The 25,966-nt window shown below is 37.5% G+C and overlaps 1 long non-coding RNA gene across 1 annotated transcript in view; it reads right to left on the bottom strand.

The window, feature by feature from the left end:
• The window catches only part of LOC125778597 (uncharacterized), an 81,554-nt gene extending 55,872 nt beyond the window's left edge, over positions 1-25,682 (bottom strand). Inside the window, exon 1 of the long non-coding RNA XR_007422796.1 lies at positions 21,528-25,682. This is a non-coding gene — a long non-coding RNA (uncharacterized LOC125778597). The remainder of the gene's footprint in view (positions 1-21,527) is intronic.
• Between the last annotated feature and the right edge of the window lie 284 nt (positions 25,683-25,966).

Below are 25,966 nucleotides of genomic sequence, written 5' to 3'. Positions count from 1 at the left end.
GATTCTGAAAATATAAAAATGCTGGGATCGTAGCGCTTGCCAGCAATAAGTATACACAACACACACACACACACAAACCTGCGCAAACACTTGCCTTTAACCTTGGACGCAAAATACTTTTCGTCTTCGCCTCATTTTTGCTGCAAACAACAACAAAACGAGAAAAAAGGTTGACTTTGGCTGCAGCAAAGCTATAATACCCGCCAGAGGTGAATTTTTTATAGCATTAAAGGGTATGAAAAAAAACTTATCTTGATTTTTAGAGGTCGTTTTGTATGGCAGCTACATGATATAGTCGACCGATCTAGAAAATTTCTTCGGATAATATAGCGATGCTTAAGGTTATAATCCGAGCCAAATTTCGTGAAGATATTTCGTCAAATGCAAAAGTTTGCCAAACAAGCATTTGGTTGTGATCAATCAGTTTGTATGGCAGCTATATGCTATGGCAGTCCGATTTGTATAACTTTTACGGACATTATAGCGTTATCTTTGAAAATAACACCTGCCAAATTTCATGAAGATATCTTCGAAAATAAAAAAGTTGTCCATACAAGGATTTCATATTGATCATTGTGTTTGTATGACAGCTATACCCTCTAGAGGTCCCATCTGAACTATTTCAGCGGAGATTGTAGAGCTTTTCTGGAAAAGAATATGTACCAAATTTCTTGAAGATACCTCCTGAAATTAAAAAGTTTTCCATACAAGGTCTGAATTCCCACCGTTCAGTTTGTATGGCAGCTATATACTAAGTGGTCCGAAATCGGCGATTCCGACAAATGAGCCGCTTCTTAGAAAAGAAAGAACGTGTATAAAATTTCAGATTGCTATCTCAAAAACTGAGGCTCCATATCGCTTAATACAGACCTGTCACACTTAGTATGCCCCGTTCAGGGTATGAAAATTTTATTGCAATGTGGAAAAATAAGTGAAAAACGTAAAGAGCACGAAATGCAAACAACTCAGCTGAACTGAGCTGAAAAAATCAACAACAAATTAAAAGCGAAACCAAATAAAGTGCAACACGGCAGCGACGCGACGCGACGGCGACGCGACGGCGCACACGAAGTCATCGAGATGGGCAAATTTGCCAAATACGCGAGCAATAAAAAAAGCGAGCGGAGCAGCATGAAAAATAAAAGTGCAGCAAAGGCAAAGTGGGTAAACGCAATAACAACAACAACAGTAAAAATTGTAAAATAAAAATAACAAAAAACACATGAAACTAAAAAGGCAAATAACTCCGAAACCCAGTGCCATGGACCGATAATGCCGTGGAGCCAACCTAGCGGCGCACATACACACACACACACACACAATTTAATGAACTCCAGCTCCGGGCGAACGGCGGCTCTTAAGCCGAAATGCATGCGACTTTGGGGCAGACAGCCGACACGTGAACGCAGACTAACCGAAAATAATAAAAGGCAGCATCAACTCCAATCAGCAACAACAACAACAAGCAGAAGCGGCGCTCTACTGCAAAAGGACCACAAAGCCAACGCAGGCAATATGTGGCAGACAATGCAATAAAATGAAATAAACCCAAAGCCAACAAAAATAACAAAGAACGCTTAATCGAGCAGGCTTGTCGCGGCTTGTGGCGGCGCGGTGGGGGCAGCATGTGGTATTGGAGCAATTCATGCGAAGAAATAAAATGCTCGAGAGGCGGTATGCGCTGTCGCCGTAACAAAATAACTTCGCATCGCGGCCAAAGTGCGCCTGCATGCAGGTGTATGTGTGCACATACATACATACATGTATGTATGGTATATACATATATATATATATATAAGTATATATGTGTACATTTGGCTTGTTTATGTGTAAAAGTTTGGGAAGATGTGCTTCTTCAGCGCTGGCAGGCGCACTTACCTGAAGCTGACTAACAACCTACATGTACATACATGTATGTACTATGTAATATATAGTAAGTTGTACATATATTTGAAAGTACTCGCACATATATTTATGTACGTATGTGTTAAAATGTGTTGAAACGAAAAGTTCGATAGTTCTTATGAACCTCGCATGTAATACACTCTCGAAGTTGTTGGCTTTGCATAGTCGGAACTACCACAGGTTCGAAAAAGTTGACAAAAACAACAAAAACGTTTATTGCAACACCGAAGTTGAAATACCCTTCACAGATGCATTTCTTATGGCACATGTACTCACAGTATTAACTTTAAAGATCTTATATTTTGATCGGCCAGTTTGTATGACAGCTATATGTTATAGTGGTCTGATCCTTAAAATTTCTTCGGAGATTATAGCGTTGCCTTGGAAAATAATAACTGCTAAATTTCTTGAATATACCTTTTAAAATGAAAAATTTTTCCATACAAGCACTTGACTCCGACAGTTCAGTTTGTATGGCCGCTATATGTTACAGTGCTCCGATATCAATGGTTTCGACAAGTCAATAGCATTGTGAGGAAAAAAGAAAGTATGCAAAATTTCAGATTGATATCGCAAAGAATGACTAATTAGTGTATACATAGATATATTCATATATTCTAAACTAGATAGTTTGCCGAGTGAAAAATTCTCATAACGGGTTGAAATAGTCTTCAATAAAATAAGTTTTCTCTAAAATTAACCATTACGTCAGAAAAACATGAGAAAATCTTTAAATTGCCTCGACTAAGTAATATTATTCGGTTCTCAAAACCCCTCCCTAAAATCCAACAAATTCTCCAACGGAGCTTGCTTATTTGGCTAACCATTTTCTAGCATCACATCAATGCTTCTTCTTCTTTACTGGCGTAGACACCGCTTACGCGATTATAGCCGAGTCAACAACAGCGCGCCAGTCGTTTCTTCTCTTCGCTACGTGGCGCCAATTGGATATTCCAAGCGAAGCCAGGTCCTTCTCCACTTGGTCCTTCCAACGGAGTGGAGGTCTTCCTCTTCCTCTGCTTCCCCCCGGCGGGTACAGCGTCGAATACTTTCAGAGCTGGAGTGTTTTCGTCCATTCGGACAACATGACCTAGCCAGCGTAGCCGCTGTCTTTTAATTCGCTGAACTATGTCAATGTCGCCGTATATCTCGTACAGCTCATCGTTCCATCGAATGCGATATTCGCCGTGGCCAACGCGCAAAGGACCATAAATCTTCCGCAGAACTTTTCTCTCGAAAACTCGCAACGTCGACTCATCTGTTGTTGACATCGTCCAAGCCTCTGCACCATATAGCAGGACGGGAATTATGAGCGACTTATAGAGTTTGGTTTTTGTCTGTCGAGAGACAGATTGCCTACTCAGTCCGAAGTAGCACCTGTTGGCAAGAGTTATCCTGCGTTGGATTTCAAAGCTGACATTGTTGGTGGTGTTTACGCTGGTTCCAAGATAGACGAAATTATCTACAACTTCAAAGTTATGACTGTCAACAGTGACGTGAGTGCCAAGTCGCGAGTGCGACGACTGTTTGTTTGATGACAGGAGATATTTCGTCTTGCCCTCGTTCACTGCCAGACCCATTTGCGTTGCTTCCTTGTTCAGTCTGGAGAAAGCAGAACTAACGGCGCGGGTGTTGAGACCGATGATATCAATATCATCGGCATACGCCAGCAGCTGTACACTCTTATAAAAGATTGTACCTGCTCGATTAAGTTCTGCAGCTCGAACTATTTTCTCCAGCAGCAGATTGAAGAAATCGCACGATAGGGAGTCGCCTTGTCTGAAACCTCGTTTGGTATCGAACGGCTCGGAGAGGTCCTTCCCGATCCTGACGGAGCTTTTGGTCCCGCTCAATGTCAGTTTACACACATCAATGTCAGTCACATCAATGCACATACCTTAAAAAGGTGCCACTCGACCCTTTGGAGGAAAGGGGTAGTAACCTTCTTCACGAATGTGTCAACTCTTGGGGGGAAGAGTATATTGTAAGGGACTCTCTATCAATTTCAGCAGTGAACTTCTTTACGGATGGGCAGCGAGCACTGAACTGAACTGAAAAGTTGACCCTTTAACCCTGAGAAGGGATTGGTTATTAATTTTCTTGAGTGCTCTACTACTGCTTAGATGTGCTTCATGAAAGCTCTTCCACCGCTGAGCTACCATCTGTTCATGTGCTGTCGCAAGATGCTTTTGGACCAAGACCGATTGTAAGAGATCGAGCTCCCTGGATGTGGTGGAACAGGGGTTATGGCCTATCGGTGTTCATGCTTTAAGGTTGAGAAATGACTGTAAATTAACAGACGCAAGCAGCAGAAGCTGTATAAAAGAAGAGGAGGTGTAAACATCTCAACATATCCTTCCTGACTGCCGCATGTTTGTTAAAAAATACTGTTTTATGATGGTAAATAGTATTTGAGAATGCCAGTGCTATACAACCTTTAATACACGAGCTCACGCTAACCTCTTGATTTGACTCCAAATTTTTTGGATCTTAGATATTTCGATGTCAAAAATCATAAGGTTAGAGCGAGTCGGCCCTTCAATTGGCTTCCTTGGGCGCTCCAGACGGTATCATTTCAGGTGTCAGGATGTCGTTTCATAAAATTCCCGAAAAATTGTTTTTTTTTAGAATTTCAGACCGCAGTAATGTCACATTTGTGCGGGACCATAAGGCTGCAGTGGATACAGTAACCGAGCAGAAAATGCCGCTAATATTGACAAGGCATCGATTTGTGAAAACATGCAATTTTTGGATGTCAGAAGCTAAGCGGCTTCTTGCTTCGCAGTCTTATAAAAGTGTGGACTTAATATTTGAGTTGAATAGTTTTACTCTTCTACGCCGCCTTATGATCGAAGAGGTTCTGATCGCATTACGAAAGCCGAAAGCGAAGCCTTCTTTATACGGTTGCTGATATCTTCCTTTAATCCTCTGTTTGCAGACAAGTAACTACCTCAAAAATGGTCTTGGCGAAAAATTTTGCAGAAATAAGTATCAAGCTCCTAAGAAAGCTTGGATTCTCTAGTAACTAAAATCGTCCGCCGACACAGATATGAGTACTCACTTAGATACTTATATACATATGTAGGTCTATCATTTTGACAACCACCATTTCAGAAGACAAGTCTCAAATACCAAAAGTCAGCCCAAACTCAAACGAAACTGTCAGTGATTACGAAATTTCAGTCAGTCAGTCCTTGCAACGACCTATCAGACGCCAGTCGTTCAACTCCGCACAACAATCAAGTGACCGAAACAAAAGCTATGTGCCCTGTGGGAAAAATCGAAATCGTTGCGAAATTACAACAAATCGCTTTTAACATACATACGTACACACACATTTACCGAAGGAAAACGCGCGGTTCGAAGGGTTTGTGGCGCAACTGTGATACATGAAATGGAATGGAGCAACATTACGCTGTATGCAACAGCGCAACAAGCTGTACAACAACAACGGTGCAGTTTAAGTGAAAAAATCTGTCCTTGTTTTCAACTGTCTAACAGCTGCTGGCGAACCCCGGTCGCCCAGACACACGTGTACACAGAAGTAAACCTGTGTGCGCCGCCGCAACACCGGCAGCAATGACAAAAGCCAGCTACTGGCCGCGCCGTGCGATCGGAAGCCGTTGCCGGTATGTTGCAACAATGTGCAACCGTTGCAAGGCAGCAGCAAGCAGTAACACAATGTCCAACGCGCTGCGCCGAAGGTAGAAGTTGTCGAACGGACATGAACAAAATATCGAGTTCATTGCTTCATTTCTCGGTTTTGTGGAATATTTTCTCGAGAATCAATTAGACCAATAAAAATATTTGTATGACAGTTTTGTTGAAAAATACTTGCTTGCAATTATTGAGTGGACGTATGTGTGTGTGTGTGTGTTATGAGGGGTACTTTAGAAATCAAGTATTGTTACAAAGTTGTCAATGTGAAAATATTCTCTATTTTTCTTCGTTGGGGAATACAAATTGAGGTTAATTGAGAATGCTCTTCAAATGCAGAAACAAATTCAGGAAAAAAAATCTAGAAATCAAATGTAAAGGATTACTCCTTTGACCTCTACTTGGAAAAAAATTTAATAACGAGTTTGCTTGCAATTTCGTGGTACCAAAGTGTTTCGGGAAGAGCCACTTTATCACAGTATTGAGTAGCTCAAAGCATTCAGTGAAGGTCGTGAAGTTATCGCAAGCCGATGCGAGTCGTTCAACCACCTCAGTAGATGAACATCGAAAAAGAAGAAGAAGTAGTGCCTGAAACTGTCCATAATACCATCAGAGCGATAGCAGAGCATCTCAGTATCACTTATGGATTTATTCAACACATTGATTAGTGATTTGGTAATGTAGGGTGTCAATGCTAAAACTGGACAAAGAGCTAACGACTTCGGGTCAAATTTGATGACATTTTACTTAGGTATACAACTAATCTAGCTCTCTCCGGCATAACTTGTAAGCTTTTGCCTAAGTTAGTGCTAAAAATTTTGAGAAAACCTTCCTAAGGTATAGAAATCAATCGGTTGAAGAAGCGTAACAATCCATTGACGAACTTATCGCAAACATATCCCTGTGAGAACAAGTAATTTCTAACTAAAATGAAGCTTTTAAAACATAACTTGATTAATATCAACTAGAGAGTTCTAAAGGTCAATAGGTTCTCAAGAAGCTGCTGGAATCTTAACCTAAACGTATGTATGTGTACTTTGAAATATATAATTCAAATTTCTGGTTGTTGTCTTGCTGTTGATAAAGGAAAGAAGTAAATTGGGGCTTGTGCCGCGATATAAGATCTATTTTTCGCTTTTCTCTGTCACAACGAACAACATTGGCAGATAAATTTCAGTATCCTTCAGGCCGCTATTGAGGCGATGAGGGCCTTGATTCTTTATGACATGGGGACCAACCGCAATGTTGAGTTCCGGTCCTACCAGCCTGGAAGCAGTTGCAGAACAGGCAAGCTCGTCAGCTAATTAATTCCTGGTTACCTCTACATGTAACCTGGTTTCCAGATGGGTTACACTTTTTTGCAAACTGATAAGCTGTTTAGCTGTTTTATACACTCCAGCGCCAAGCTATGGAATCTCGTGAGCTGCGAACGCTTTAAGTGCCACTTTACCATCTAGCTGGGTATGGCAATACTTTCATTGCGATAGTTGCTTTGGAGATTTGTCTCTACACACCGACTTATAGCAAGTATTTTTGCTAGGAATGCTCGCAAAACGACCCTTAGGTGTGGAAAGTTTGATACGCGGTCCTACAACTTATGTCTTCCGACGTTTGCGAGCCGCCAGAGTACCTTTTAATAGTGATATCTCTTAGTAGTAGATCAAGAAAGATTCAGCCTTACTAACTTCTTTGTGAAGTTTACCCTTTTGATAGTGATGTCCCTCGGGAGAAGAGCTAGTGTCGTTTCACCACTTAAGGCCTTCATTTGTTGGGACGAGACTAACTTTCCACTGCCACACCCTTCTCTTATCACTTAAAGTAATGTATAGTAAGCTATTTGAATGATTACTAGGTGAAGTGGTCTGAGTTCCATGACAGCGTGACTTCTACTTAGTGCTGCCGTCAGCCACGTATGCATTGCTGGCGAAGAGCAGACGTAGGCAAGTTAGAGGCCCAAAATTTGCCGGCACACCATACTATGGGGGCTTTAACAAAGGTTTGATCTACATGCCACATCCACCGAAGATTGAAATCCAGTGTGACAAAGATATTTGGTCTCATTTGTAATCACTAACTCTCTGCTGGCAAAGGTTAAGATTCCTAGGCCTGGCGTGGATCTTGATAATCTATTAGTAAACGAAACGCTAGTGAATGGATGTTGTAGGTTTAAACTTAAAAAAACCGTTATTAAACCGATGTCTTATACGTCGCAACCACCGATATCCACTATCAAAATCAAGTATTTGCCTGGAAAACTTTATTTATTTCAAAAGATATCTTTACGAAATTCGACTTATATTTACTTGTTATTAATATTCTCCAAGGCAAGACTATAATCACCGAGCATATTGTTTGGTACTATAGCATATAGCTGCCATATAAACTGAACGATCAAAATCAAGTTAAGGATATTTTGCACCCTTTTGTGCTGTAAAAAGTCATCTGTAAAGGGACTGTGACTTCATTTCAGCCGAAATTAAAGTTCTTTCTTGTCTTCTCGCAAACTCTGAAAAATATATGTACATATATCGTCACCGTCATATGCAAAACAACGTATCATCAAAAAAATCGAAATTGAGTTTTTATTGCTAACGATTCACTACATCGTATAACATATATGTATGTAGCACAAAATTATTAGTTTCCGTTGTCAGATATAACCAATATATAACCATTTTATAACCTATATATAACCAATATATAACCTATATATAACCATTTTATAACCCATATATAACCAATATATAACCATTTTATAACCAAAACTTAAATTTGGTTTCAATATAAGTGATTTCTATTATATCATTTTTTCTTCGCCTATAAACTTATGTGGTGATGTTACGACATATTATTCTCTTGGAAATGTACCTACTCCATTTTCATTCAGCACAACATTTTAAACAGTTTTTTATGCCTAATTACTCATTGATTTAGGAAATACTTGCACGCTCATAGAAACCCGTAATACTAACATAATTTATAGTCCCTTAAAGACCGTAACACTTATTAATTATATCGGCGTAATGCAGCAAAACGATTTCTCTTATTTTTCTGCGCCACATGTGGAACACTTGCTGTACAATTGCAACAATAAATGAAATCTTTTTCCAAAAAGTCAGAAAAATATTCACATAATGTAGGTATGTATGTATATTTACAATATGTGTACAGATATGAGCAACTCACAAGTCCATCGATCTTCGCAGACATTACCTATCCCAAGCGTATCCGCCTTCAATTTATCTTCATCTGTAGGATTTTCAATTATTTACACGCACATTACGTCGAGCGAAAACAAACAGCTTGAAACCGAGAGCGTCTAGAGATACAAGCGATTATACATGTACATAACGAGCTGTCTGTTCTTTTCCCAACAAATAAACATATAAATAATGCCTCGGCTTCCCCCTCGCCAACAGCTTGCACGTGATTTTCCGCCAACAGATTTATCACTACATTTCTTACAGCATCTCTCACCTTTTTTATACAACAGTGTAATTTACAATACCGAAACACATGTTCGATTTTCACAACGGATATGCACACACACACACACACAAGCAATCCTATCTGTCGAAGATCTCAGTGAGATTGTGTCCCTGCAACTGCCAGCGCGCAACTGCGATCACCGGTGATCTCCTGTGAACCTGTCGTCGTGGCCGCGGTCATGTGTGCAGTTAACGAACTTGAGCGGCTGGCTGCGGCTATCACAGATCAACGCACTTCTTGTAAATAAATACGTACTCATTATGCACGTCCAACTACTGCTATGCGCAGACGCACGGCTGTTGAAAATCGAAAGTGATCCTACAAACCCACTTCGAGTTCCCATTGTTTCCCTTTCATTCAGGAAATCGACAATACACGACACAAAAACAAAAACAAATCACAACAACAGCAAAGCAACAAAAAATGTGCGCAAGAAGTCAGAGATCTTGAGAAGAAAGACCACAAGTATAAGCAATAATGAGTAAGGAGGCACAAAAAAATCAACACAACAACAGCAACAACGCAAAAGTACGCAAAAACCAAACAATTGAAGGACGCGAACCTAAGACAACAACAGCAAATCCAATAACAACAAAGAGTGGCGAGCGAGCAGATGCAGCCGATGGTTAGCAGCCTGGCACCATAAGGCCACAACTGGCAATTTGCACAAAGAAGAACCCTTGCCTACCCTAACACGAGAATGAATGGGTAACCGCACAGCAATGTTACCGGAAAACAAATCTGAATATATTTCCAGCGTGTTGTTTTCGCTGTGCGACTGAATGTGTCTGCGTGGCTGCGTCACTGGCTCCGGTAGCGCTGGTGCTGGGGCGCGCCCAGTACGCAGGAGTCGCGGCAAGGCATTGCTTGTGTGGCAGGCAAGAACAACAACACAGCGCGTAAAAAATGCGAATCTCTGTTGTTGGTTGCGGTTGAGCGGAGCAGTTGTGCCGATCGTTTAACGAGGATCAAGCACGTAGGGTCAAGCCAGACGCAACGTGTGGATTTGAGGCGCGTTGGCTGCGGCAAGCAAATATATATACAGATCTATATTTATGTGTATATGCATATGAAATAAAAGAGGCTAAATGTGTAACAATAAAAAATGCAGATGGTGGGGCTTAAGGTGGGCTTGGCGCAATAGTTGTAGAAGTCTCGGCGGCCAAGAGCTGTGGGGAGCGAGTGTCGGAAAGAACAACAGACCACGCATGTGGCACAAATGTGGAAAGAAGTCGAGATTTACAAGTGTTCGCATGCACATTAGGGTGGTACCTATGGAAAGAGTGTATAATTTGTTTAGTTTTGATAACCCACGAGGTAACCTATTATTAAAAGTTACTTTTCAAAGGTACTTGAGAAATAAAATCAATAATCCTTTAAGTCACGATACACGAAGAGGTTATACACTGGCCGAAGGATTCGAAATTTTGTATTTTGATTTCCATTGAATGCGTTTATCTAAATATAGATATCTACGCGAAGCTTCTTAGTTGCTTTAAATTGGTGTTAGACTAATTATTCGATGTCTGTCATCTAACTTTTAAGCGAGAAACAATCATATATTTATAGAAATAGTGAGAGACTCGGCTTTTTTTTCATAGTTCGACGAGGTTGCTGCTATAAAGGGAAGCTTGAAACTCAACGTTACAAACAACGTCGGAAAGTCTCCACTCTGATTGAGATCTGCAAGCATATTAAAAATATTTCATGAAAATTCGAAGAACTACTCTCGAGACGCAAAAAAAGGATTGGGATGTTCCTTGTTTACTTTTCTCAGCCATCTGAAATATTGGATAAAAAAATAACAGAAACTTTTCTCGAGGAACAAAAATTAAAGACTCTTATTCTCTTAAGAGAAGGACTTTTCCTTCATACGGTGCAGAAACATGAACGATGACGAGCCGAGATGAGAAATCACTTCGAGCATTCGAGAGAACTGTTCTCCGCAAGGTCTTTGGAATCGTTCGCGTGAGTACAAAAGAAAATAGAATCACGAACTATATAAACTCTATAGCGACATGGATATAATTGCGCTGGTTAAGTCGTTCCAATGACGATCCATCGAAAAATTTCTCCGATACGAGACTTATGGACCATGCTTCCAATGGAAGGAAAAAGTACATAATGACCTGTCTGCACTTGGGATGTACAACTTGCGTGATCTCGAAGAGGATAGAGGCAACTACCGAAGTTTCGTAATCTCGGCACAGACCGACCACGGTTGTAAAGTCAATGAAGAAAAAATCGTAGATTCGGAATTTAAAAGAAAGACATTTGTAGTTATATTCACTCCTTCTTTTTGCAGAGTCGATTGCAAAAAAATAAACCTAAAAGCGATTTCGTATTCAAAATGTATAATAAGCCCCATAGATGACTCAGAAAGGTATGGTCAAGGTCCACAAACTCGTCATGAATCAGAACCAAGACTCTTTTTAAGAGTTCCAGGATTATAACAACAGCTATGGAGTTAGATGGGGATCTAGAACATGTGATGAGTTTTCCTTCCTATTTCAGAACCACACTAGTGCACCAATATATGCTCTAAGACAGAAAAGCGATGTTGCCAATATGATAATCCTCATTTAATTTGTTTGTCTCTGCCAACAGCGCCAAGAACAACTACAGAAATACAGCAAAATGCAACAACAACTACTGAAAGCAAGCAAAAAATCAGAAATAAAACGAAATAAAGAAAGCAATACAGTGACATCATAAAAAATAAGCTTGAATAAGGGGGTAAGAAAAGAAGAAAAGAAAAGGAAAGGAACGAGGATATTTCCGATCCCGAGCGCTAGTCGTTTGTTGCCTTTACTGGCTGCCTCTGACAGTCTCAGCGTCGGGTTGCTGATGAATTACACGAGCGAAGGAAATTATGGTTGCGCTGTCACTTTGTTTCAGAACAAATCGAAAGAAAATATAGCGAAGAAGGATAAGAAGGAAAGCCAGGAAAAAAATATGATAATTATTACGGGCTGGCATAAAAGGGCTGCTGCACGAAACAGCAACCGAAAATACAACCAAACTCACATAAAGACATACAAATCACTTATTTTACAGCATGAAATGATAAATTTCTGCTTAAGAAACTTTTCCAATTTATAAATGACAAAATTCCCAGAAAAGAACCCCGACACAAGCAATGCACAACTCCTTAGGCGGCCCACAGCCAACTCGCGCTCACTACTAAACGTGTATAATTTTGAATTTTAATTAAAAAAAGGGAAAATTACTTGGACGCTCTTAAGAGTCGTTTGCGCTTACTTTCGCCGCACATAAATATGCTCTCCAGCGGCGGCACTGGCGAACAAAAGGAAGTGTTGCACGACGCGGCGCATCCTTTCAGCTGTGAGTAGCTGAATTAAAAATAAGCAAACTTTGAATCATTAATCAAAAATACAAAAATCCGCCCCACAAAATGCTGAAATTAGTTGCAGCACCCGAAAGGTGCTGTGCTTTTTCGTTGTATTGCGCCCCGTCTTAGACGAGCGGACGCGCTAAGTCTTTACCATGGCTGCGCCTTTTCTTTATTGCTGCAGCGCATTAACCCTTTTCCTGCTTTGGCCACAGTGAATTTACATTAAAACTTGAAATGAATTGAAGTGGATTGCCAGCAAGGATAAGCGCAAACAAATTCTCTACACAAAGCACACACACACACAGACAGACGGACTGTGGACACGGTGCCATACCCACTTGGTTAGGAGAATCTTATTGCTGCTGTCCGTTTCCACTCAAATCTTGAATGGCGTAATTTGCTTCTTATCTCAACCTTTTTTGGTATTTTTTGTTTCTCGCTTTGAATGGCAACTTCGCACGATGATGGATTAGCAAATGGAAAAGTTTTTAATGCGATGCATTAGAAATAAATTAAAGTGCTGAGAGCGGACACGGAAATGTTGTGCAAATATTTATAGAAGGAAATATATATATACATACATACATATATAATATACATATATCTATATGTATAAGTATGATTTCAAATCGCCTTAGCAACAGTGAATGCGACTCTCAAAAGTGGGTGGTAGCTCAAGGCATGCGGGCGATATTTTTGTCAAGAAGAAGCTGCTACTTAAACCCATTATCCATTCAAAATCGACTCCAAAATTTGTTGGGATGATACCTAAGATCTGCGGGCGCTCTGGAACGTTCGTTTAAAACTTCAAATGTGTTCTACTGGAAACTATTTTTTAGAACTGAGGAACACAGTAGCTCAAAAATCAGCTGCTTTTACAGCTTTGTTTTTTCTTTCAGACATTAAAAATTAACTCTCGCTTTATTGAACACATTAATTTCTGATGTCTATGAGGAACTCGTTCACTTTGCCCACTCTCAGTGACAAAGTTGGGAAGAAGATCTTTCGCTATCAACAGAATCAGGTAGTCTGGTCGTTGATGACTGGAAGGTGTCCGAGGAGTCATCTTTGCCGGATCATTCCTGGATACGCATGAGCCATCTCGAGATATCAACTACTTCCCTTTAATATCGAAATCCCAGAAATACAGAATGGGATAGCAACAACAAGAATACAATCAATAATTCGGAAGAACTAGATACAGAGGTGGAAATGTTATAAAATATTTTAACCACCTCTTTCAACATAAATCTTCTCATTTAAGTCTTAAAATATTATTTTTTTTAACGGATCACCTCTGGAATCATAACAAAGGGTGGGAATTTTTGGAAAAAGAATTGTCGAATGATAGTAATAAGGAAGATGTTGCTTACAGTGGCAGGAACTAATGTCTCAGCTTGACAATAAGACCTTCAAGGCTTAGACAATCAGTAAATTTGTATGACTAAAAACCACTAATATGGCAGCTTTCCGGAGACATAGCTTACTCATTTTGTAAACACAAAAAGAAATTCACTGAGCGAACTGAAAACAACAACGCATTCGAGTAATCATTCGCTTGACTCAAACGCCGCAAAAACAAACAATTTTGAATATTATAAGAATTTGGTTTTACAAGACCTAAAGTACAGATCGAAAAAGTCGCTTCATATATGCTATATATTTATACCGAGTATCAAGAAAATTGGGAAACGAAACTCATTTGGCATCTGATAATTTCTCCAGTGAACACAGAACTACTCAAATGTGCTCAGTAACGTACTGAGTAGTGAGTAACCTATCAGATATTTCTTTGAAAAATTCCAATTTCTGTTAGATACTGTAAGTTTCATAAAACCTTAAGTACTGTACGATCTTCTAAAATAAATGTGTAAAAATATATATACATAAATATATATGTATGTATAGCCGAATAGAGCCATTAGAAATTTACCATCAGCATCAGAAAACCCGACCACAGCAATAAAGCAATTTCGGGTAATAAAACTACCCATATCAGCGTAGTATAAAAATGTACTTTAGGTATCTACTATACATATTTACTTAAGCATATATTTATGTGTGGTATGCATACATATATAGGTAATTGTTTACCCAGTAGTTGAAATGTGAGTTTCCGTGAGCGTTTACTAATTAAATTACAATGAGTATTTTGATGTAGTGAGTATATAATCCGCTATGTAAAATAATATTTAAAATTTATAGTTGAGCTTTATTGGTTGAGGAAACTAATCTCTTTATCGGTTACTTGTAAACCTGTGACGCGTGAGACGTGACAAACTGTCATGTTATTTCTGTTCAGTTTTGTTTGTCATTTCATCATGAAAAAACTTACACCTGAATAAAGTAATATTGTCATATAAAATATGTTTCAGAAAGTATATAGTATATAATAAGCTCTTGATTTTGACAAGAATGTAAATGAAAGGGAGCTCATATTATGTTAATTCTGATTGATATATATTTGATATATGAGCAAAAATATTAATTATAGAGACAGCGAAATTAAATCAAGAACTTTTCTTTCTCATACAAGTATTTCGTTTCACAGTATGAATTCGTTCCTCGAAGTTAAGAATCTAGCGAGTTTTGGACGATATTATTATAGTCATACAACACTATTTACTGCTCAACACAGTCATTAATCCTTACAACATTTTTTTAGATATGAAATATGTACTTTAAATAATCGATAATTTTATTGGAACTATCGTTAACAAAGCTCTTTAACGTAAAAAGTATTAAAAAACATTTAAAAATTGCAGAAATTTTTAATTTTGCTTCGATTTCTTGAGCTGAAATACATTCTCTAACTTCTAATAATCAATTAAATGAAATATTTGACAACCAAACCCATTGAAAGCAGTGAAAAGAAAGATTTAAGAAAACCAGTCCTATGAAATATTCGATTAAAAATATTTCAAATATCGAGTACTGATTTGGTTTAATCGATAGTGTAAGTTTTATTTCAAATAATCGATTAATCGTTTAATTTTGCTTGAAATAGTCGATAAGTATCACATTAAACTCACAAGAGCAAAGATTTGGATGATTAAACTCCTTTGCTATTAAGAATACCGAAAATTAAAAATATTTAACCATTAACATGGACATTTTATTTCATGTTTTATATATAATTATCGATAATCTCTACGATCAAACTGTCGTACCGTCATCTAAAATGCAAAACAACGTATTTTGAAAAAATCGAAATTGAGTTTTTCATTGCTTACGATTTTAAATGGTGTGGATACAACAGAGCAGATATTGAGAGAATCTTAAAATTTAGCTGAGCTGAAGCTGGGGTATTAAAGAATATAAATAAGTTACTGTAATTACAACAAACTTTTGTGAATAGAAAATTTCAAGAAAATAATCGATTAATCGATAGCAAAAAAGTATATTATATTAATCGATTGAAAAAATTCATTATATTATTCGATTATAGATTTCTCTATACTAGCAGAGTAAATAGAAAATTTTAGTAATTTGCAGCCACTTTTCCGGAGTATTTATATCTGTATACCGTGGAAAGGGTATATTAAGTTTGCCACGAAGCTTGTAACATCCAGAATTAGTCTCTCATTTTTCGAGATATCAATCTAAAATTTTGCCCACGTACTTTTCTCTCCAAGGAACTGCTCGTTTGTCGAAATCGCCGTTATAGGACAACTATAGCATATAGCTGCCATACAAACTGGCCCATAAAAACCAGTCCTTGTATGTAAAACTTTTTATTTTAAATGATATCTTCACGAAATTTGACACGGCTTATTATTTTAATCAACGCTAAAATATCCAAAGAAGCTTTTCAAATCGGCTTACTATAGCATATAGCCAGCGTACAAACTGAACGTTCAAAATCAAGTTTTTACGTATTGATAAAATCAACAAAAAGAGCTGGACCACTCACAACTTCAAATTCACTAGCTTCTCAACACTTCAGCACCTCAAGATTTCTCTAGAAGGTAGATATGAGTAACTTATTATACCCTATGTATGTACGCATGTATACAAACACGCCGTGCTAATACGTATAGAAAAGCCACGACTTTGGCAACAACAGGTACGAAACGCATAAATATAAAAATCGTAAACAAACGAAACCCCAACTCAACTCACGTTAAATGGGTCACCTGATGCACGAAATATTATTCCATGCGATCCATATGAACGGGGAAATAAACAAACAAATGCATTTAGGCGAAAGAAAGGGGCATTGCTACACACATACATACATATATAAACATATGTATGTGTGTGGGTACGGCGCTGATTTTTACAAGCCAAGCCACTCGTACCTATCTTCCACATAAAGAAGACAACAACGCACAAACAACAACAGCAATTTCAGCGAAGATATTACTGCTTTTGTAGCTGCGGCTTTAGTGGTGTTCTACGGCAACAATAACAGCAACAACACACACAATATGCAAACCTCAAGCCGTATGTTGTTGCTTTTGTTGTTTGTAGATGCGTTTGTTCGTGTGTTGTTTTATTATGGTCAATATGGCTTATTGTTGTTATTGTTTTTTCGTGTTTTGTGTTTTTTTTGGTTTTTGGTTTGTTTCAATAGCTGACGCTAATGCTGCGTGGATATGGCAACAATACTCTGTACGAGCGCTGCAACGCGCGTGAAAGAATATCAAATGAGCAACGAAACGATCGAAGAAGAGTCACCGCGCGTCGAGTCTCACTTTGATTGTAATGTCTTTGTTGATGATGGTTGTGTTGAGGTTAAAAAATTATCTTGTTGCTCGCTGTTGAATGCTGTGCTGCATGCATGACAACAACAAGCCACATGAACAACAACAACATACACATGCAAGCATACGAACAAGTGTTTCGGCTGTCTCGGCGATTGCACTGTCACTCACTTTATTGTGCAATGATGTTATGGCTGTTGTTATTGTTGTTGTTGCCGAAACTGAATTGTTGATGTTGATGCGTGATGAAAGTGTTGATGGTCAGCGTAGATGGCAGTGGGCAGATAAGTGTATTGTTTCACTTTATTTTATTGAAATTTAGTGAGTTGGCCTTTTTTCGTTTTCTAGATTTTACTTTATTGCTTTCTACACTTTGTTTTCTATTTTCATTTTTGTTTCTATTTTTGTATCCATTTTTGTTTGGCGGCATAATTTTGAGTACCGCCTGAAAGCCAGTTCTTTGGGTGTTTTTCCATAAAAAAAAAGTTTTTTTTAAATAAAAGGTGTTTAAAAAAATTAATTAACATACTTTTCAAGCGACGAGTGTAAAACTTGGCTGCAGTTAAAAAAAATATTTTATTTCATGAAGAAATGAGTATCTTCAAAATTTTAGCGATTGATATTTTTTATAGCTGCTAAACAATTCTTCAATCTAAAGTCTTGCTTTGTAGTCAAATTAAATTTCTTCTGTTTCTTTGTCCTATGCCACTCAGCGAATTTTCTTTATCAAAAACACAAGCCAACGGGTGGTACAAAGCTTTTAAAGACGGTCGAGAGATCGTAAAGAACATGCCTCGTTTTTGACGACCTTCGACATCTTCAGCCGATGAAAATATTAAAAAGTGAAGGACATGGTGCTTGAAAATTATCAGACAAGTGTTACAGAGATTGTCAAGAGATCTCGTGAAATCGCTTGAATTATTTTGGTGGATATTTCGGGTATGAAGTGCTTTCTTGCTCGACTTGTCTCGATAAAGCCGAATATTTTCCAAAAAAAAGTATCTCAAACAGGTCTTTTTGGGCATTCTTAATCGTCCGAGTTCTGAACCCACATTCTTGAAGAATTTACAAACTAGTCAGCAATCATGGTGGAAAAAAACGAGCTGAAACCAAAAAAATCGTGCCAAAGCCTCTCAAAAATCAAGGTGATGCTTATTGTTTTTTTTTCGAAAAACCATGATGCTGTAGAATGAATTTATTCCGGAGGTACAGACGATCAACAACGGGTTTTATTTGGACTTTCTGACACGTTTGCGTGAGAACATCTGTCGAAAACGGTCGGAATTGTGGAAGAACAATTCATTGATTTTACACGATAATAATGCACCGTCACCTCTATCCACGGTTGTGACCGAATTTAAAATAAAAACGCAATGAATACCACCCATGACATCAATCAAGCACCGTAAATATTCACCATTTGGCTCCGTGTGATTTTTTCTGTGCCTCAAACTGAAATTAACGCTTCATAGAACCCGTTTTCAATCAATCGATGAGATAAAACAAAATTCGCTGAAGGAGATGGGGGTGCTGAAGGCCTGCTTATAAAAAGTATTTCAAGGACTGGAAAAATCGTTAACATACGTGTAGTGCATCTGGTGGGGATGGATTACTTTGAATGCGACAACTTAAATATTGATGAATAATTAACTATTTTGCGTTTTATTTACAATTTCGAGGTACTTTTTTGTCACATTGTGTAGCAACTGGCATAACAAGAAGGCCTTGAAATCGCCAATTTGCTATGTGATTATTTAATTCATGAATAGAGGCAATGTACCACAAGTAGGAAGCGTTAAACACTTCATAAGAATGAATGAAAGACATGCGCAAAGTGAGCATGTTCCTATTAAAATCTAAAAAGATTCCTATGTTTTCATTATAAAAGCATTTAAGATTTTTCCCGTAGAAAAGTATTTTTCAGCTTCAAAGAAATAAGCCAACTTTTGGTAAATATTTAGCAATGTCACTCTTAACATAATATTATCATATATTTTTATTGATTTATTATTTTTCAATGAAACGAGAAAAAACGTTAACTTCCGTTGCACCGAAGCTAAATACCCTTCACAGGTGCATTTCCCTTAGTAACTATGTGTTCAGTTCGTATGGAAGCTATATGCTATAGTAATCCGATCTGAACAATTTTTTCGGAGATTACGTTGTTGCCTTAGAAAATAATCTCTTCCAAATTATGTGAATATATCTTGTCAAATGTAAAAGTTTTCATACAAGAACTTGATTCCGTTCGTTCAGTTTGTATGGCAACTATATGTTATAGTGGTCCGATATCGGCAGTTCCGACAAATGAGCAGCTTCTTGAAGAGAAAATGACGTTTGCAATATTTCGAAACGATATCTTAATAACTGAAGGCTGACTGTATGCAATTACTTCAGTTTATGAAGTAAAAAGTACTAAAGTATTAATGGACAATATCGCATTGGCTATCACTCTCACTGCAAATTGTCAAATATTGAGTAATACAAGTTATATTGAAATTTATTAATTTATTGTTCGGTTTTCAGAACAGAAACTTTGGTTTCGAAAGCGCTAAAGAATAGCTGGCAAAGGGGAAATTTTCGTAATTATTGTATTATGTTAACGCTATTTTAATTTAAGCCGACACAAACTAGATTTTGTTTACATTGAGCATAATCCTACTTTCTTTGTATTTTATGTATTAAAAAATTATAATTGTATTACTTGTAATATCTGTTGTATTAAGAGACCACAGTTGCATAACTAATATAATATTAGTTTTTTCAATTATTCTGTGTTCATTTTTTATACATTTTTTATAATCTTATTTAGCAAAGATCTTTTTATATTTTTCAATTTATACAGACAATAAATGCTTATTTTTACCATTTGGCACTTTTTATATTTTTCCTCCTTCAACTGTAGTTTTATTTCGTTTATTATTTCATCCGTTCGAAACTCAACCTAGCTCATCTTATTATATATTAGCAAGTTTCAAAAATGTATATTTTGTAGAATTTTTTTTATTTTTATTGTAATTTAATCTTTATAGTAATTTTTATCTATATATATTTTTTAACGTTTTTATATATATTTTTTTTATATTTGATATTATTGTTATATTTTTAATTAATTTTTAAAATATTTTTTTTATTACTTTTTTATAACTTTAATTTTTTTTTTTAATTTTTTATAATGTTTCTTACAATATTTTTTATTTTTTTTAAGTCTTTTTTACAATTATTTTTTTGTATAGTTTTTAAAACGATATCTTAAAATCATTTCATATAAACAATGAGAAATAATTGTGAAATATTTTTTTTTGTTTGTTTGTTTTTGCTTTGACCAACTCGTAAAAAAAGATTTGGAAATATTTTGCTTTCAATTCAGAATATGCTAAGTTAGATATCTCAAAAGTTGTTATCTTTAAAAGTTGATAAGAATTAAATGAAATAAATTCTTTTTTTAGCTTTAAATGTAGAACGAATATTTGTAAAATTTTTAAAGATATACATTATTTGAAATTGAAAAATGTATAAATTTGTATATTTATTTTAAAAAATGTATACTATGAAATATTCTACAAACCTTCTTAAAAATTTTTAAAATTAAAATTATTCAAAATTTCGAACATTTGTACCTTTGAAAATCCTAAAGTTAAACAAATAAATTTTTATAAATTTGTATATTTATTTTCGGAAGTTTGTATCTTCGAAAACTCTACAAAATTTTTAAAATTAAAATTTTGGAAATTTCGTATTTCGAAATTTTATATCTCTGAAAAATCTAAATAATTATTATAAATGTTTATAAATTTGCACATTTCTTTTCCAAAGTTACCATCTTCAAAAATTCTACAAACTTTCTTAAAAATTGTTAAAGTTAAAATTTTTGAGAATTCCGAATTTCAAAAATTTTATTTTTAAAAATCTTAAAGCAATTGTTATAAATTTTGATTTTTATAAATATGTACATTAATTAAAAAATAATCATATTTTCAAGTATTGTACAAATTTTTTTAAAAAGTTTTAGAAATTTTGTATCTCAAATATTTATATTTTTAAAAATGATACAAGATTCCTTTCCTCGGTTAAATTTTTATTTTTGAAGAATTTAGAATATATTTATTTTTGAATTTTATTTTTTGTAAAAAAAAAATATGAATTTAAAAAAATTTGAATTATTTAAAAAAATTCGGAAAATGCAAATCTGATTTTCAAATGCATAATTTCTCAACATCTCACAAATATGTAAATATTGAGTTAAATAAACTCACAACTTGATTATCAAATTTGTCAATGTGGAATTTCTTTTTTTAACAGCAGCTTTCTTATTATTTTTTCAAGATTGCCGATCTTGTAGACAGACATTGAATATTTGCCAGCGGTATTTAATTTTAACAAATATTATAAATCTTATTTTCTGCTGAATTTACCTGTTTTCTCGCCATTCCCGATTGGTTCTCCGCGATTGCTCGCCCAACTGCAACAGCCCACCGGAAAGTCTATTTCTACAAGCGCGTTCACTCGCATGTGCCACATTTTGATTTACAGGAATTTAGCAACATTCACCGATCCGTTTGCCACACTTGAGTCGAGTTTTTGCACAACGGCGGCAATAATTATAACAACAACAATAGCGGCAACACCGACACAGTTCTAAACACGGAAATTACAGCATGTTGCACGTTGCCACATACACGCGCGTCTACATACATACATATGTATAGGCGAGCACATGTGAGCGTCTGTCCGTCCGGCAGTCGAAAACACTGACAGGCGACAACCAACAAGCCGGCAACACACAACAAACGGAATAGCAGCCGAAAACCAAACCAAATGAAAACTCGAACGCACCAAACGACAAATGACAACAAGAACCGTTATGCGACGTTCATATGCAATCATAGGTGCATTTGCGACCAGTGTTAGCGGCACTTTTGTATACGGAGATTCGGTTTCATTGTCTCTTGGCCATAAATCATTTGCAGTTAAGCAAAAGTTAGTGCAAAGTTAGTGTTGTTGTTATACGAGCGAGCGGAGCGTTGAACGGCCGAGCGTACGCGGTAAATTAAACAACTGACACTCGGATTATAACATATCTGGCTACGACGCCATGGCGCACCAGTTAGTTAGCATTGCGACGACATTTTGCTTTTATGTGGAATTAATATGATGTTGCGCCAAGCTTGTTGCTGCTGTTGTTACATGCTCTGGCGCTGACTGAATAGTAATTTTGAAGTTGATTAAGATTTATTTATCAATGTGTCAGCGACGACGACAAGCTGATGTACTACTGCCAACACCGGCTGCTGTTGGACAACTGCACGAGGCCAGGATGCAGGATAAGCCACGGAGCCTGGCTGACAGCCAAGCAACGCCAAACGGCCGACCGACCGGCCGGCTAGTCAGCGCCGCCGTCACAGAGATGCTGCTGCTGAGGCGCGCCTGCCCGCTGCACGTCGCGCGCGTGTGTGTGTGTGCGCGCTTGTTAACAGCATGCCAGGGGGCGGCAGTAACGGCCATCACAGCGTCAGCGCAAGCACCACCAACGCCAACACCATCACCAATAACAACAACAAAAAAAGCAGTAATAGCAACCGAAAGCGCGTTATAAACTCAACATATGTGCTTTACCGGCCGACTGTTGTGGCGGCAGCACGAACTACCGAATGATAACCGAGCCACAGCCGATTGGACGCGGCGTTGGTTATGCGCACGCGGAGATTAAGCGCCCGAAAGTCGCAAAAAAAGCACAACAGTTAAATTTGTGAAAAAAACGCCGCGGTGTTAGTTGAAATAAATGTTGCAGATCGAATTGTGCAAGAGGAAAAAATGGAGCACGACGCAGCGTGTTGCAAGAAACAAGTGGCAGCGCAATGTTGTGCGCCAAGCGGCGGCAAAATAATGAGCGCGCGTTGTGGCAGCGCGCTGTGTTTCTTTTTTTGTTTGTGTGTGCGCGCTGCTGCCAAAATCAGTGATGCCACAGTGACGTCAAGCGCCGAGCGCCGCTTGTGCTGTGCGTTGTTGCAGAAAGCGGCGAATGCGTGGCCGGCGACAACGATATGCCAAAGTCGAAAGTGTACTGAGGCGTGCGCGATTGCCAAGGCGGCAATGAAGCTGCTGCTGGCCTGACATGCCAAATGCGCCACAAAAATTCGATACGCAAAATGTGGCGGCAGCAAAAACAACAACACTCAGTGTCCGCGCTAAAGAAAAAGGAAGAAATTAAATTAAAAACAGCGACAAGCCGCCAAAGGCGCGCGCATACACACAAGCGCGCACATAAATAATTATAATGTAGATATATATATTTAGTTGTGTATGTATGTGGTAAATGCCGCGCCACCACCATGCCGCCACTTAACCATAGCGAACGCGCGCGCATATTCCACCTATAAAAATAATTTATGCCTCATTTTCCGGATTTGCTGTTGCCGCGCAGCGTTTCCCCTAAATAGCGTGCGCTTTTTCTACATTTTTTCAAATTTTTTCCACATATTTTCTTCTACTTTTTTTTTGCTTTTTGCGAACTGCTTCGCACAAGGGAAACAAAGTTTTTTATAGCCGCCTCTGTGTGTGTGGGTATGCTATTTTTTGCGCTACACACACACACACAAACAGCTGTGGTGGTTGAAAATCTGATTTCATACAATTTTTTTCGCTTATGTCTGTGTGTGTGTGTCAAAAATAATTCGCAAATGTGTCTGTGCGCGTGTATGTGTGAGTGCCTGTGGCCATGTGTTCATTTTTAAAAATGGAACACCAACTTGAGTTTGCAGTTGCCACCCTCTACAGCGCCTGCAAGCGCAAATAACAAAACAAGAAGCCAGCAGCAACAACAGCAACAGCGCACTAGCCACGTAAGCAACTTGCAACACGAAGCGCTGCCACGCGCACCACCCAACGAGGGTGCTCTTGCAGCGCGCAAATACCTAAGAGTACAAGTGTTGTTGTTATTATTGCTATTTTTGTTGTTTTTATTACTATTTCTGTTGTTTTCATTACTATTTTTGTTGTTATTATTGTTGTTGCTGCTGTGCCACGTATTGCGCTCTGCCGCAAATAGACACTTGCGAAAAGAGACGCCGCGCGCGCCGTGCAGCGAGAGCGCGCGCACGGTCGACAGCAAATTTGACGTGCCACGCGCTAACTAACTAAGCGCACGTTCGCACAGTAACAAGCAAACAAGGCGCAGCGCGCGCAAAAACAATAAAAACAAAACGCGCGCTGAAAAGCAAGAAAAGTAATAAAAATGCCAGCTAAAGAGGGCGCAAAGTAGTTGAACGTGAAAAAATGGGGAAAATTTTCTGCATGCTTGGCTAGCCAGCGGAGGGTGGTTTTTAGAAACACACACACAACAACAACACGAGCAATGGACAAAGCACGGCGCAGCGTAGCAACAAAACAGTTACTTACAGTATATATGTGTGTATAAGTATATTCTATAATTTTTAGAATGAGCGCTGGGTATTTGGCGGCGGTAAGGGCTTGGAAAACCGCGGCCATTTTTATTTTCTGCTTGCGCGCCCCTTTGCAGCCAAACTGCGCACACACCCAAGCGTATAGCGGTGTAGATAAATTGATAAAAGTGTGGCGCGGAGGGCGGTTTACAAGTTGAACTATGCAGTTACATGTGGTTGTATGTGTGTGTGTGTGTAGCTGTTACAGATACAGGTGAGCTTTGAACTCGTAGCGCAATGCATACACACAAGCTGAGTTAGTTAGCTGCTAAATACCCCACAGCTATGTGCAGCGGAGGAGAAATAACAGCCTGCATTGCATTTATCTCTATATGTGTAAGTGAGTGTGCGTGTGCGTCGCAAGCGCTGCTGTGGGGAAATAAATTGTAGGAGTAGCAGCAGAATGCTAATTAAAAAAGCAGCGCTGTGCGGTGTCTCTTAAAAAGTTGAATGAGTGCTAAAGAACACGGACTGGCATACCGGTTGATATAAATATATACATACATATATTTATACAGATATATATATATATGAATATGTTTGTATATATTTATATAGTACGACTTTTTTCGCCTTGGCTATAGCGCTGTAATCATGATTGCTGGAAACATGTGCTCCACGTTGACTGCTGTTATTTTCCATAAGCTCGCACGTACATACACTGAGACATATGTATATGTATACAAATATAAAATATACATATGTATGTATATTTGCTAAGATATGTAATTGCATGCAAAAATGCATTTTTTCCCTAGAAATAGTTCCTCTTTGGTGTATATATGTATATACATACATATGTGTAGGTTCATGTATTATATATAAATATTAATAAGTACATACATATTTGCACTTTGTGGATTGACAGCAATACAAATCGTTGTGATTCGCTTTTTATTCCAACTTACTTGTATACATACACACATATAAACACATATGTATATGTATATATGAGAGTATATGTAGATACATGAACTAAGTTGAAACACTGTTTAGAAGCAAAAACAAAATATTATAAAAATTCTTGTTTATTTTTATTGTTTTTATTATAGTGATTGATGTTTCATGTTAGTTTAGTTTGGGTAGGGCTAATGAGGCAGCGATTAAGTGTTAGCTTTCTTATAAAACATTAAGAAATAGCTTTATAAAAAATACTAAAAATTTTGAAATTTTTTTTTTTTGGATATTTTGTTTATTTCATTCCCACCACGCATCAAAAGTAATAAAGTTTTAACATTATTAACATTTTTTTAATATTTTCGGGATCTTTAAGCTTTTTTGAACATCATCTAAAGCTTTATAATCAAGAAAGCTGTATCAAAATTAATGACTTGGAAATAAACTGTAGACAGATTGCTTAGACACCTCGCAGTCTGGTTGTTTTCAGGCAAAAAAATATAATTTTCTTAGAA

This window comes from Bactrocera dorsalis, chromosome 5 (genome assembly GCF_023373825.1).
Source record: "Bactrocera dorsalis isolate Fly_Bdor chromosome 5, ASM2337382v1, whole genome shotgun sequence".
Classification (NCBI taxonomy): Eukaryota; Metazoa; Arthropoda; class Insecta; order Diptera; family Tephritidae; genus Bactrocera; species Bactrocera dorsalis.
This window is presented reverse-complemented; position numbering and strand designations above follow the sequence as displayed.